We start from the raw sequence: 16,344 nt of genomic DNA on the forward strand, positions 1-16,344 counted from the left end.
GGGAAATGCTAAGGAACCAAAAAATAATAATTCACCTTAGAAAGAATCAGTGAATGTTTGCCAAATTAAAAAGTTTTTAATGTAAATTATAAATGCTCACATAAGAATGTGTTGGCCCCTTTCTTCCTCATCTCTCAGTTCTAGCATAGAAATAATCAGCTGCCTCAAAATGAGGGTGGGGGAAGGGAGTGAAAAAGCAAAACAAGGTAAAATAACAGCTTTTAAAGAAAGAAAGAAAAAAGGAAACAATTTTAAAAAAACCCAAAACTGTGCTATTCTTAGCCTCCTCCCCAGTGGCAGACTCTGACTTTGGGGCAGAATTTGCAAAAGTAGAAAAAATAAATAAATAAAATATCAGTTTAAATAATAACATTTTGTTTTTTAAACAAATATTAGCAAAAAAAGTATAAAATATTAAACATGACAACATGGAGTAGATACACAAAGTAGGTTAATCGAACACATCTGTGGGGCACCTTGGTCTGTGAGGTTGCAACTTCTGAATTAATATTTTAGGTTTTGTGTTGACTTTCAGTGCTGAGGTACACAGGTGTTCCTTGCAAATTCTTTGTTGAACTAGTGACTTTCTGATTGTGAGAGACTCTGATCCCGATAAATGGAATAGAAGGTCACAGAGGTTATGCTCCCTTGACTACTATATTCTCTCAGATATTCTGAATTATCCTCCAATTTGAAAAACAGTTCTAAAATTTAATAGGTAGTAGAACTATTTGCTTGATTTATCTTTTAAAAATTGCAGTGGCATTTTTACTCTTTTACAGAATCATTTTACTTTGCCCTTGGGTACCAACACAATGTGTCCTTTAGATATATAAATTTGATGAGCTGGTTGAATAGAACATTTCTTTTTCCATAAAATAATGACTTCTATATTAACCACTTAAGCCTCCAGGCAAGTAACAGATCTTCATTCTTTATAAATAATGTGAGACTTTCTTATGGCAGATAAATGTCAAGTATTAAACATCCATTGTCAACAAACCTCCTTGTGGTGGAAGTCAGATGTCCAACGATAGCAATATGTCCACTTTTCTCTCTTTGGACTACTTTGAAACTAGGGAAATTTTACTTTGCGTGGGAGAGAGACAAGTAAGAACATTTGCAACAGTCATAAACTTTTTCTGAAGCTATTACAGCACAAAGAGGAAAGCTAAAATAACACTAGTTGAGACATCAGTCACTTTGGAGTTTGAATACAACATTCAGCATTGAAAAGCTGTGTGACTATTGACAAGTAACTTACCTTCTCTGAGTCTGAGTTTGTCCACTGGATAATCTCTCACACACACACACACACCGCTCATGTTCCAAGTTTTAGTCACTAGCAAAAGTTATGTTTAGAACCAATTTGTGAGTTTCTCTTCATTTATATTTAACCTTCTTTATAACAAAACAGAGACATCAGATTCAAAGGTTTTTTAAAAAGAAAATCAACTGCAATTTAAAAATACTCTTTGAAAAATTAGGTTTCTTTTTGCTGTCTATTGAGTCTCCCCATTCCTATAATCCCTTCAATCTTAAAAGTTCGAGAAATATTTACTAACCTAATATTTGGGAAGGAACATAACATAGGTGAATGGATAAGAGATTTGTGTTTGTATTCTGCTGTGTAAGCATGAGTTATTTTGAACTCATGGTTTCTTAATTTGTAATACTAAAATAAATATACCAAATAGTACTTTTATAATGATTAAATAATATAACAGAAGTAAGGTGGCTGAAGCACAGACCAAACAATAACAATAATACTTCCCACTATTAAATTCTAGGTAGTGTGCTATAAGTTGTGAGCATTAAAAGTGGCTATTAATTTTGGTACCCGACAAGAAGTTTAAAGTAAAGAAAGAACACAATTAAAGTAGAGAGTTGCAGTACAATAAAGCTGAAGATTGACTTTATTGTGACTGAGTCATAGCTGTACTCTAATTACATTGTTCTTATGATCACTGACTTTTCTGGGATTCAATAAAAATGTTTATTAAATACATTTTAATATAATTTTTGCTAATATGTATTGTTCATATATTCATGAGGTAAAGTCACAACTCTTGATTTATCTAATAAGATGAACCCCTAATTTATTAGCAAGAAATCTAGTTTCCTTCTTTTGAGACTCCTCTCCTTCAAGCTGTCCCCAAACTCTTAAGAGTTGCTCTGTCCAAAATTGGAATCTATTCTCTTTTAATAGCAGGTTATAGAGAAAACCCAATTCTGTTCAGTTAATTACTGCCAACATTGTTTGCTATTACACAGGGTCACAATTGAATGATGGTCCTGCACACTCTGATAGATGATCCTTGTCTATTTACTGGCCCAGATCCCTGTGCAGACCATGATCAATTCTTAAGAGACAATGATAGCATGCCCTCAGCACTGAGATGGTCCAAATGTGTCCCAAGGAACATGGCATGCCACGGTTATAACTCTTTGCAACTCCCCTCTTCCCCTTTTTTCATATAAATAGCAACTTCTAAGAACCATGGGATCAAAGTTAGTGCTACTACTGTATTTTCATCTTTCCAGTGACTTTCTCTTTCCAAGGAATAAGAGGGCCTCTCAAAATATAACAGAAATTACTGTACTCTTCTCTCAAGCAATGACAGCCTACTTGCTTTAGCTTTGCATAAATAGAAAAAAAAGAAAGAAACAGAAAGAAAACAGGAATAACTATTCTAGGTGATATAGTGACATATTCTTTCTACTACTATATAAATATTAAGCCATCATTTTAAGCAGTCCACCAAAGTGCATTGGACTTAAGCTTTACTTTGGCACACATGCTATGCAATGAGAAGGCATTGCAATGAGGTACAAATCAAATTAAAAACTGTGGTCTTCCACCACCTCTCAGAGTAGAGCTCAGCACAAGAGGACCATGCATCCCTCATTTTTTAAATGTACTGGAGCACAGAACTTAAGAATATGTGCTTTATAAGCACTCCTGTGTTTGAACCTATTCTAATAAATTAACTACTGGGTGATCAAGATGAAGAAGAAACGAAGGACTGAATATCGTGGTCTGAAGACCAAATTACACCATATCTTCAGTGGAGACTCCAGGAAGATGTTTTAAACTGGGAAAGTCCATGATAGTATCTGTGCATCAGGAAGCTCATTCCGCAAGTTCAATAGAAAACAATACCTCTACTTAAAGGCTGTTTTCAGATCAGAAATCAGAAAAGCATTTAATATAAAGTTTTATAATTTCTTATAGAAAATAGAGAAATTTAAAATAATTTGGGGAAAATGTGAACTATCTCTGATATGGTTTGTCTATGTCACTACCCGAATCTCATGTTGAATTATAACTCCCACAATTCCCACATGCCATGGGAGGAACCCAGTGGGAGGTAATTGAATCATGGAGGTGGGTCTTTTCCAAGCTGTTCTCATGAGAGTGAGTAAGTCTCACAAGATGTGATGGTTTTAAAAATGGGATTTTCCCTGCACAAGCTCTTCTTCTCTTGTCTGCCGTCATGCGAGATGTGCCTTTCACCTGCATGACTATGAGGCTTCCACAGCTATGTGGAACTGTACATCCATTAAACCTCTTTCTTTTGGGTATGTCTTTATTGGCAGCATGAAAACAGACTAATACAGTAAATTGGTACCAGTAGAGTGGAGCAATGCTGAAGATACCCAAAAATGTGAAAGTAGCTTTGGAACTGGATAACAGGCAGAGATTGGAGCAATTTGGAAGGCTCATAAGAAGACAGGTAAATGTGGGAAAATTTGGAAATTCCTAGAGACTTGTTGAATGACTTTGCCCAAAATGCTGACAATGATATGAACAATAAAGTCCAGGCTGAGGTGGTCTCTGATAGAAATGAAGAAATTGTTGGGAACTGGAGCAAAGGTACTATCGTTATGTTTTAGTAAAGAGACTGGCAGCATTTGGCTCCTGCCCTAGAGATTTCTGGAACTTTGAACTTGAGAGAGATGATTTAAGGTATCTGGCAGAAGGCAAGGAGGAGCAAGTCACATCTCACATGGATGGCAGCAGGCAAAGAGAGGGGACCTGGCGGAAGAAATTTATAAGCAGCAAAGCATTCGAGAGGTGATTTGGGTGCTGTTAAAGGCACTCAGTTTTAAAAGGGAAATAGAATGTAAAAGTTTGAAAAATTTGCAGCCTGACAATTCAATAGAAAAGAAAATCCCGTTTTCTGAGGAGAAATTCATGCTGGCTGCAGAAATTTGCATAAGTAATGAGGAGCCAAATGTTAATCACCAAGACAATGGTGAAAATGTAACTTTGGGAGGAAAAAATGGTTTCACAGGCCAGGCCCAGGGTCCCTCTGCTGTGTGCACTCAAGGGACTTAGTACCCTGTGTCCCTGCCACTCCAGCCATGACTACAAGAGTCCAAGAAACAGCTCGGGCTGTTGCTTCAGAGGGTGGAATCCCCAAGCCTTAACAGTGGTGTTGAGCCCGCATGTGCACAGGAGTCAAGAATTGAGGTTTGAGAAACTCTTTCTAGATTTCAGAGGATGTGTGGAAATGCCTGGATGCCCAGGAAAAAATTTGCTATGGGAGTGCCGGGGGGCCCTTAAAAAGAACCTCTGCTAGGGCAGTGCAGATGGAAAATGTGGGTCAGAGCTTTCACTCAGAGTCCCTACTGGGACATCAACTAGTGGAGCTGTGAGGAGGGCCACAGTTCTCCAGACCTCAGAATGCTAGATCCATCAATAGCATGCACCATGTCCCTGGAAAAGCCACAGACACTCAATGCCAGCCCGTGAAAGCAGCCAGGAGGGATGTATACTCTGCAAAACCACAGAAGTGGAGCTGTCCAAGGCTGTGGGAACCCACCTCTTGCTTCAGCATGACCTGGATGTGAGACATAGAGTCAAAGGAGATCATTTTGGAGCTTTAAGATTTGGCTTCCCTGCTGGATTTTGGACTTGCATAGGCCCTGTAGCCCCTTTGTTTTGACCAATTTCTCCCATTTGGAATGGCTGTATTTACCCATACCTGTACCCTCATTGTATCTAGGAAGTAACTAACTAACTTGCTTTTGATTTTACATGTTGCTATGCAGAAGGGGCTTGCCTTGTCTCAGATGAGACTTTAGACTGTGGACTTTTGAGTTAATGCTGAAATAAGACTTTGGGGGATTGTTGGGAAGGCATGATTGGTTTTCAAATGTGAGAACATGAGATTTGGGAGAGGCCAGGGGCAGAACGATATGGTTTGGCTGTGTCCCCACCCAAATCTCATCTTGAATTGTAACCCCCACAATTCCCATATGTCATGAGAGGAAGCCAGTGGGAGGTAATTGAATCATGGGGGAAGGCCTTTCCCATGCTGTTCTTGTGATAGTGAATAAGTCTAACAAGACATGATGTCTTTAAAAATGGAAGTTTCCCTGCACAAGCTGTTCTTCTCTTGTCTGCTGCCATGTGAGATGTGCCTTTCACCTTTTCTCATGATTGTAAGGCCTCCCCAGACACATGGAACTGTAAGGCCATTAAACCTCTCTCTTTTGTAAATTGCCCAGTCTCAGGTATATCTTTATCAGCAGTGTGAAAATGAACTAATACAATCTCTGACATTAAAATATTATAATAAAAGCAATTTTGAAATATTCTAAAATCAATCTACAAGTATAATCAATGAAATATACAATTCAGTAGGAGTTTGCCAGCCAGAATTTGAAACTTAAACTATGGCTATTATATGTAAAATAGTGTAGCATTGGCAGAGGGAGAGAGAAACAGACTTGCGGCATTTTAAATAAAGTATGCAACGCAGACAAAGCTATTTTAGTATTTTAAACAATTAAAGAGCGACCAATTCAATAAACTGTCTTGTGAAATTGACCAACTATTTGAAAGAAGTATAATGGTAGATTATTATTTCACACAATATACGTAAGAGTATCAATATGAGGTAAATATTTTAAAACTAAATTGAAAGTTAATGTTATTTGAAATAATGCATAAATATTTATGTAATCTTTGTACAAAAGGGATTTTTGAACAAGATACCTGATATAGTTTGGCTCTGTCCCCACGCAAATCTCATCTTGAATTGTAGCTTCCACAATTCCCACGTTATGGGAGGGACCTGGTGGGAGGCAATTGGATCATGGGGGTGGGTCTTTCTCATGCTATTCTCATGATAATGAATAAGTCTCATGAGATCTGATGGGTCTATAGACAGAGGTTCCTCTGCATAAGTCCTATCTCCTTTGCCTGCTGCCATGTAAGAAGTCCCTTTGCTCTGCTTTTGTCTTCCACCATGATTGTGTGTCCTCCCTAGCCATGTAGAACTATGAGTTCATTAAATCTCTTTTTCTTTATAAAATACCCAGTCTCAGGTATGTCTTTATTAGCAGTGTGAGAATGGACTAACACAATATCAAAACCAGAAAGTACATGGGAAAAGTTGATAAAAATTTAAAAATATTTGTAAAGATATGTTTGTGTATAAATATGTATAACATATAAAAATCAAACATACTAACACATTTCATGTGTATAAATCTCTTTTAAATAAATGAAAACAAGATAAACTTTCCAATAGCAAAATAGACATAAAACAAATAATTCACAAAAGACAAACGAATTAATGCAAACAGTTAATAAACGTGTAAAGCAAACTGAAAGAATAGGGATTATCACATTTCCCTTTAAATTTTTTAAAATGAAATTGTCCATTATAAGAATAGGTTCAGGGATATAATTTTATAAAATTTTGGTAGGAACATAAATGGAATTCCTTCTCCAAAGGCAATTACTTCTAAGAAATATTTAGAAATATGTATTAACTTTCAAACTGGGAGAACAGGAGAGAGAGGGAGAGAGAAAGAGAGAGAGAGAGAAAGAGAGAATAATCCAGGCAAGTAATAAAAGGTTGTTGAACTAAAATAATGAACTATGAAATTTAGCAGAGGAGACAGATTTGAGACCTAATTTCAATAACAGGTGTAATAGGACATTGTCAGATGTTCACAGGAGCCATTGCTCAATCTGCACCTACCTAGAAGAAAGACTTTCAACTTCCCAACCACCATAAACAAATCTAATTCTATCAGACTCACGAGGAATCTCAAGTTTACTACAGATTTCATTAAAAAAAGGAGGGCTTTACAAAGCAGCCACTTAATAAAAGTCATCCAATTGAATAGCTCCCTTCCCTTCTACTCCCATTCCTAAAGTTTTCCAAAATTTTTCAGGATCAAGAAGTTCAGTTTACTTTCTCGTAAGTCCTTTGTCAATCCCAGCATTATTTGTGGCAGTGTAGCAGTGATTCAACATCTATAAGAAAACTGAAGCTTGAACCTCCTTAGAAAAGCATGTCTTCCTAAAGATTTTAACTTTAATAGCTTATCAAATGCTTCATTTAAAAAGGCAAGTCTTTCCATTGATAGAACCTGAAGAGATTCTACTCTTAAAGGACATTTTTAAATTTATGATCTTATTTTGTTATCTTCAAATTATTTTAAGAAAACAACCCTGGATGTGGGTGAGTATTTCTCTATAAGAGTCTCCAAATGTTTTCTAGAATAGCATGGAATTGTATTCTAGAAAACCATAATAAAATATAAAACATACAAATTATAGTAGAAGCATATGATAAAATTATATGCTGTCATTACAAGTAATATTTTAGAAAATATTTTATGTATACAGATTAAAGGAGGAAAACTGCAAAAATTATTATTTTGTTATTGCTTTTTATGTTATCTGTGAATGGAAATTTCAATTTTCTTTACTTCTGTATCAAAGAATTGAGAGTGAATGACTTATGTCCTCAAATTCCAAACCAAAAGAAAAAATCAATTGCATTTAAATTACTCTTGACTTGAAGAACACTGGGTTCCTACATTCACCAGTATATATTATGAATATCTCACTGCTATCATTGCCAACTTTTCTTCTATAGCCAATTGTAAAAATGCCTAGAAAGATCAATAATGTATTAACATTTTTGTCATTTAGATTTCTTTTCAGTATGAATTACATTGGTACTTTCTTTCCAATGACAACTGGTTCTTAGGGGTTTTCCCCCCTTTTTGGAAGAAAAAAAAAGATAACATATACATACAAACTACTATATTCGTTTCATGCTTTGATTTTGTAGAAACTTTGAAATACAGTTCAAGCAGGTATTTATGTTGCATTTAAATCAATCTAAATGTCAAGGTTATTCTCTCTGACTTATAATGAAATCCTGCTTAAAGTAGGTAAATGCATTCAAGAAGATTGCAAACACATGTGAACTTATAGATTCCTACTGCTCCATTTATGAATAGAATGAGTGAGACCAGAAAAACAAAGTGAGTGGCCATATTTAGGAGAGATTCCAGGGGCACTGGTTTCCAGTCCAGTGTTTTGTACAGTACACTTCCCCAAATGTTCTCAAATTCCCCCACACATTTGCTGAAGAAACTGGAGAAAAACGCACATCAGAGGAGGTAGCTAACCCCAGGCCCACAGACTATATTTTCATTGTGTAACTTGACATAGTTTATGGGCTCATTTCTCTCTGACCATCATCGTCTCCTTATCAGCTTTTCTGTAAAAGTGCTTTTTAAGGTATTCAACAAAATTTGTGGAATATATACGTAAATGAGAATAGTAAAAGTAACTAAAAGACTAAATGAGATTTTGCTTTAAAAGTCAGTCATTTGGCCTGCAGATATAGTATATCAATAAGAATTCAATTTAAAAGTGTCTAACTCCTTAACCTCAGGTGTGTAAAATGAAAAAAGTACTAAGACTAGCAAACTTTAGTAGTCTTATTTTTAAAAAAAATTTTTAAAAAATAAGTTCATGGCCATTTTGTCTTTTAGATGAATGATAGAATTGTTTCAACAAGATTCAGAAGCTAATTCACAATGTCTTCTTTTGAAGAATTTTATTTGTTTTTTAGATTAATCTGGGAAGAACTGGCATGTCTTACATTTAGAATTGCACACTGTCTCTCCAATTACTAAAATGACCTTTTAAATTGCCCCATAGAGTATTGCTTTATTTTATAGAACCAGATCATTAATTTTAATTGTACATATTACTAAGATTTATACATTTTGAGCTTTTTAAAACATATGCATTAAATTGAAATCTGACTATATAATCTAATTATTTATTTTAATATTAAAATGTTATATTTTTAAACTAACTTTCTTACTAGTTTTAATAGACTTTTGCCAGTAGAATAACTGTGTTTATTTGGTAATCATATCATAGGCCGGGCGCGGTGGCTCAAGCCTGTAATCCTAGCACTTTGGGAGGCCGAGACGGGCGGATCACGAGGTCAGGAGATCGAGACCATCCTGGCTAACATGGTGAAACCCCGTCTCTACTAAAAAATACAAAAAACTAGCCGGGCGAGGTGGCGGGCGCCTGTAGTCCCAGCTACTCTGGAGGCTGAGGCAGGAGAATGGCGTGAACCCGGGAGGCAGAGATTGCAGTGAGCTGAGATCCGGCCACTGCACTCCAGCCCGGACGACAGAGCGAGACTCCGTCTCAAAAAAAAAAAACAAAACAAACACATATCATTAGCAAGCCATGTAATTATTGTTTCTACCTTTCTAATATCTATGTTAATTCTCATCTAGTTGCTCATGCAACACAGAGTTGGTGAGCTCTACTCCTCCAAGGAAGTTATACCTTTTTAATGTTTTTGAAGCTACAATCCTGAAAAAGAAGATATCTTTCTTTTTTGTATCCAAAGCCTTCTCAGTCAAGTGAATATTAATAGGGTCTTACTATATCACCTACAAGCTCATCCATCTACTGAACACTTCACCCTAGTGTAAAATTTCTTCCACTGCTAAAGCAGAAGGTAAATATTAATAGCTTCCAAGGAAAGTAGTTGAGTGTCCAAAGTAATCTCCATTGAATCAAGAACACATGCAAATTTGTCCATTCATTTGCTACACTATGTAAGGCAGATACTGTGCAAACAGAATAGCAGTTATATATCATACAAAGACAAAAACAAAATACCTTACATATCCTCAAGTTGTTCACACATGTTGAATAGTGCCTTGGAACAATGATCTATAATGGGGTTCTCAGCATAACTGTACAGAAGAATCATCCAAAAATATTTAAAATAATACCTACTGAAGCTTGGACTCCACCCCTCTATTTTATTTATTTATTTATTTATTTCATTTTATTTTATTTTATTTTATTTTTGACAGAGTTTTGCTCTTGTTTTCCAAGCAGGAATGAAATGGCATGATCTTGGCTCACCACAACCTCTGCCTCAGGGGTTCAAGCAATTCTCCTGCCTCAGCCTCCCGAGTAGCTGGGATTACAGGCATGTGCCACCACATCCAACTAATTCTGTATTTTTAGTGGAGATGTGATATTTCCATGTTGGTCAGGGTGGTCTCAAACTCCTGACCTCGGGTGATTGGCCTGCCTCGGCCTCTGAAAGTGCTGGGATTAAAGGCATGAGCCACTGTGCCTGGCCTCCAAAAAATATATTTTAAATGCACTGACTTATGGTCGGGATATCCTGAGATTCACTACCTTTAAAAATGTTAATTAATAGACTTTATGATTTGAACTGTATTGGGCTCACAGGAAAATTGAGTGGGAAGTACAGAGCATTCCCACACCCCTCACAATCACCACCACCCTCCCCATCCAGATTAATTATCTTGTTAGGGGATTGTAGTCGTGATTAAATTTGAGCTTCTTCACTTAAAACTGAACATTCCAGGAAGTTCTTTAGTGTGAAATGTAAACCTTTAGAAAAAGGTATGATTATTCAATACCATTATCATGTCCCTACACATGAAACATCTTGGGAGACTAAAGGAGGAGGTAATGAGACTCTAGAATTATTTTATCTCCTCTTATCACAGCATACCAGGGAGAAAACATGTCAAGAGACTAGCCCTGAGAATTTAGAACACAAAAATAAGGTTACTGGTTGTGTTGTTCTTCACTTCTCTAATTTTAAGAATCCTTATGCTGTTGAAAATACTTATAGCACTTGGCACTTGTTAAAGAAAGGCACTTAATGTTAAAATAGCCAATAGATATAGTTTAACATGAAAGAAATATTGTTTAATTTGCTATTTTGTACTGTTTAACTTTAACCAGATTCTTCCTTACTTTTTTTATCCAATAACCATTGTAGGAAGACAGTGCAAGTGGTAACTATTGTATATAAATTTTATGACCTATGTGAGGATGAAAAGAATCTAGAATAGAGGTAGAAAAAAAAAAAAGAATTGAAATCACCCCTGTTGATTTTATGGGCAAATAACTCTTATATTTTTACATTATGCTATGCCAATATATTGACAGATTATTAAATGTAGGGTCAGAAGTAAGAGCTACACTCACTTTCTACAATTGTGTCTATATTCATTTTCTAGGGTTGCTATAACAAACCAAGAATTAAGTGGCTTGAAACAAAAATAATGTACTATCTCACAGTTATGGATGCTAGAAATCTGAAATCAAGGTATTGGCAGGACCATGATCCCTCTGAAGGCCCTAGTGGGACAATCTGTTTTGTGTCTTTCTCTTAGTTTCTGGTGTTTGCTGGCAATACTTTGCTAGTAGATGCATCATTGTAATGTTTTCCTTTATTGTCATTTGTGGATCTCTGTGTATGTCTGTCTCTGTATCTCTTCCCCTCTTCTAGTAAGGCCACAAGTCATATTGGATTAGGAGCCCATCATCCAGTATAACATCATCTTAACTAATCACATCTGCACAACCCTATTTCAAAATAAGTTCATAGTCTGAGGTTCCAGGAAGGACACAAATTTTGGATGGACTTTTTTTTTTTTTTTTTTTTTTTTTTTTGAGATAGAGTCTCGCTCTGTCACCCAGGCTGGAGTGCACTGGCATGATCTTGGTTCACTGCAACCTCCTCCTCCCAGGTTCAAGGGACACTATTGAACCCAGCAGAGTGACTTGAGGCAAATCTCTTACAATTGCATGTATTATTATGGACTGAATGTTTGCATCCCCCAAAATTTATGTGTTGAAATCCTAACCCCCAATGCATATTTGAAACTAGAGCCATCAGGAGGTAATTGGGGTTAGATGGATTTATGAGGGTAGGGTCCTCATGATGGATTTAATGTCCCTATAAGAAGAGAAAGAGATACATCTCTCAACACTCACATACTAAGGAAAGAATACGTAAGCACACAGTGAAAAAACATCTGTCTGCAAACCAGGAGGAGTGCCTTCACCAGAAGCTGTCTCAGACTTCAATTCTCCCAAAATCTGAGAAAATTGAATTTGTTTTCTGAGCCACATAATCTGTGGTATTTGTTATGAAAGTCTAAGTTGACTAAGACAACTTTTGTTACTAAGAAGTGGGGTGCTGCTACAACAAATACCTAAACATGTAAAAGCAGCTTTAGAACTAGATAATGAGTACAGACAGGAAGGTTTAAGGTGCATGCTGAATATATTAATGCTATAGGCATCCTGATGAGGTATCTGACAGAAAATGAGAAACATGTTACTGGAAGCTGGAAAAAGATTGTTCTTGTTATAAAGAGGAAAAGAACTGTGTTCTAATGTTTTGGGGAAGTTACAACTAGTATGCAATGAAATTGGATATTAGCTGAGGAGATTCCTAAGCAAAGTGTTGAAAGTGTGCCTTGGTTCCTCCTGATTGCTTGTAGTAAAAATTTGAAAGAAGAGAGATAATTTGAAGGAGAAATTGTTATGCAAAATGGATCCAAGTCTTAAAAATTTGAAAGGTTCTCAGCCTGTTCATATTGGGAAACTAGAAAGCACATCTAGAAGATAAAACCAAGCGTGGTAAAAATTATGACTTGGTAAAAAGCTTATGAGATTATATAAGTGAGAATACTTTAAGTTTGAAGTAAAGGAGATGGACACAAGACTTCACTATGGATCCATCGGTGGGGGACTACCACACGGGGCCAGTGAGGCAAACCCACTTAGATCCTTGAAAGTGTGACTTCCACCAGACAGAGCCACAGGGGCAAGACACGCCTAGAGACATGAGGGTGATGCTATTGCCCCACTGAGCCTGGAGGACAGAGAATCAACCAAGGTTAATCTCAAACATTACAATATCTAGAATTCCCCTTGCTTGGTTTTGCACTAGCTTGGGACTCGTTATTCTTTTCTTTTTTCCTATTTATTTCTTTTGGAATGAGAATGCCTATCCCTTGCTTGCCTCCACATTATATTTTGGAAGTACGTAACTTGCCTGGTTTCACAAGTTCACAGCGGGAGAGGAATTTTGCCTCAGGAAGTATCATACCTCAGTTTTCATGCACTTCTGATTCTGATGATATTTGAATTTTGGAATCAAGAGTTGATGCTCATATGAGCTAAGTATTTTGGGAGCCCTTGGGATGGAACGATTGTATTTTGCATATCCTAGGACATGAATGTTGAGGGATCAGATGTAAAGCTACAGATTGAATGTTCGTGCTCCCCAAAATTCACATGTTAAAGCCCTAACCCACAATGTGATTGTATTTGGAGATGGGGCCTTTAGGAGATAATTGGATTTGGATGAGTCATGCCAATGAGATGCTTATAATGAGATTAGTACTTTTATAAGAAGACGAAAGGAGAGATTTCTCTCTCTCTGCCCTCCCTTTGTTTTTCTCTCTGTCTCTCTCTTTTTATTTTTATCTCTCTCTCTCTTTCACATACACACACACACACACTCAGACACTGAGGAAAAGCCATGCATGCACACAGCAATAAGGCATTCATCTGCAAGTCAGAAGGAGCCCTCCCCAGAACCCGACCATGATTGTACCCTGATTTCAAGACTTACAGGCTGCAGAACTCTGAGAAAATAAATCTCTATTGTTTAAGAAACTGAATCTATGGTATTTTGTTATGACATCCCAAGCTGATGAAGACATATCTTATTTATGTTTTGTATATAAGAAAGTAATCCGACTTACCTGAAGTTTGAGATCGTATGAAATAAACATGCTTATTAAACGGAATCTGCAAAAATATTGAGGGATTATTATGTAACTAGCTCTAGGGTGTGTTCTAAGCATTTAAAAACAATGAAAAAAAGAATCCTGCATTTGAAGTTTTTGAAGTTTAATGTGCATTACTTCCCTAACCCTTAGTTTTTCTCATATTAAAAAAGACACTGTGAATTTTCCCAAAGAGGACTAGTGAGCATTAAAGAGATGGTACATTACAGGTTATCTATCACATAGCAGGTGCCTCACTGATGCTAATCTCCTTTCTTTCTCCAGTATTAATAATATTAATTTCATATTAATATGGATTTTTGGCTTCATATGTAATTTGTGTTTTTTTAGTCTACGTTCCATGTATACACTCACATGTAACATGTTTATGGTCTTAGTTCCTGAGTTTCAGAAAACAATGTCCAGTCTGATTATGTTAAATATCATCCCATTGCCTATAGATTCAAGTTCAAAGTGTTTATCCTGGCATTTACTATACACTATAACTCCAAGGTAAATTTTTACACCTCATTTATTAAAATTTTTTTCTTCAGAATACCTGGAATTCCTATTATGCCTTTAGCACATTCGATAACTCTCCTAAACCCATGCCTTTTACTATGTCCTCCTCTCTACCTGAAATGCTTCTCATTGGTGACATCTGTAATCTGGAATTTAGGATTCAACACTAGGCAAGGCAACCTCTGTCCCTTTCTGAGTTTATTGTGAAACTCCAATAATTAAATAAGGAACTACAGTATAATGTCATGAAACCAGGATAGGAGGAGTGAAGTCCCTGGTACTCAGAATGGAGCATCTAATGAAGGCTTCATGGAAACTGTATTTGATCTCTGATCTCAGGAAGGACGAAGTAGTGGAAGATGGAGAGAAGAATGACAATAATCTGTGCAAAAAGTATACAGTGTTTAAAGTCTTGTAGGCAAAAAGACAGTTGACTTTTTCATGAAACTGAAAGAAATTTACTCTGACTGAGCGTGGAATTTGGAGGAGAAAAAGTGGCATAGTCATAAGTGATGAGGCAGGGGAGGAAAGGAACAGCTAGATCATAAAAGGCGCAGTGAGTGAAATTAACGACTCTGTATTTTAGATCAATGAGGAGCCATTTTTTTCTCTGACTGATTATCACACAACAAAACCAAGGTCCTTCTTATTGAAACTACCACTACTTCATACTCTTTCTCCCAAACTTCTGCTCTGTCTGATTTCTACATTACTCAATAAATACTTGCTGAATTGTGGTGTAGTGGGAATGAAGGGCAGACTTATTGCAAAAAGGAACAATCAACTCCATCTCCTTTAAATCATTCGCTTGATTATCATTCTCCAAAGGCTTAGGTGAGAAAAAAACTTGAAGTCAGCATGTCCTCTCTACCACAAGCAAAAAATGATCTTTTAAAAAATTGAATAGTGTTTTTTGAATTAGCTAAATACGTCAGTCTTCTCACTAAGGCAAAGCAGTTAAAAAGTTGGAACCGTCAAACACTGCCAAGCAATAATTTGAGTTCTCTCTGTTCACTTTTCAATTAAAATTTCAATTTAATAAATGGAAACACACTATCTGATTTTCAAGTAAAAGAAATCAATAAATCTCTATGATACAGATAACCAGTGAGTCAACTCTGAGAAAATGGTTTGTGTAAATTGGCTAATATCTAAATAGGGCTCCAATAATATTTTTAATGGAAAGATGAACCTAAACAAACAAAAACATAGATAAGAGATAAAATGTAATTTCACTCTTCTCAGAAAAAAAGGGAAAAATAATAAACCAAATTAAAAAAGGATATGATTGAGGGTTTGTGTTAGAATTAATAAAAGGAAAACACCAATATCCAAAGTTGTATATGCCATCATAAACTTCTTTATATCTGTGGTGCTTAGATTTTATTTGCTCTCTATGCCTGCATTCTTCCTAAGATATTTTCCCTGAGTTCAGTTGTATTGGAAAGTAAGATTATATTGCTATTGAGTTCATTTTCCTAGTATATAATACCAAACTGGGTTGCAATATCTGACAGATTTATGACTATTTGCTGAGACGTATTTTATAAAATGGCAGAATAGGAGGCATTTTTTTCAATCTGCTCTTTGTAGCAAACCTTCACAGAAAAAAGGTAGTTTTTAAGAAGGAAGAGATCAATTTTTTCAAAGTCTTTTTTGTCTGTAGCAAAGGATATTTCTGAATAATATGTTGTAAAATAACATATTACAGATGAAACACACAATTCATTGCTTATCCTATAGAGAAAGACGTCTTCCTGTCTCTGCTAAATGTGTGAGTTCATGGGTATATAAAAATAGAATGCACTTGGCAATGAAAGTTACAGGCTGATGGATGACACCCCATTGTCAAACAATTGATAGCTAGTGAGCAATTATAGTGACCTT

Source organism: Macaca fascicularis, chromosome 20 (genome assembly GCF_037993035.2).
Source record: "Macaca fascicularis isolate 582-1 chromosome 20, T2T-MFA8v1.1".
NCBI lineage: Eukaryota > Metazoa > Chordata > Mammalia > Primates > Cercopithecidae > Macaca > Macaca fascicularis.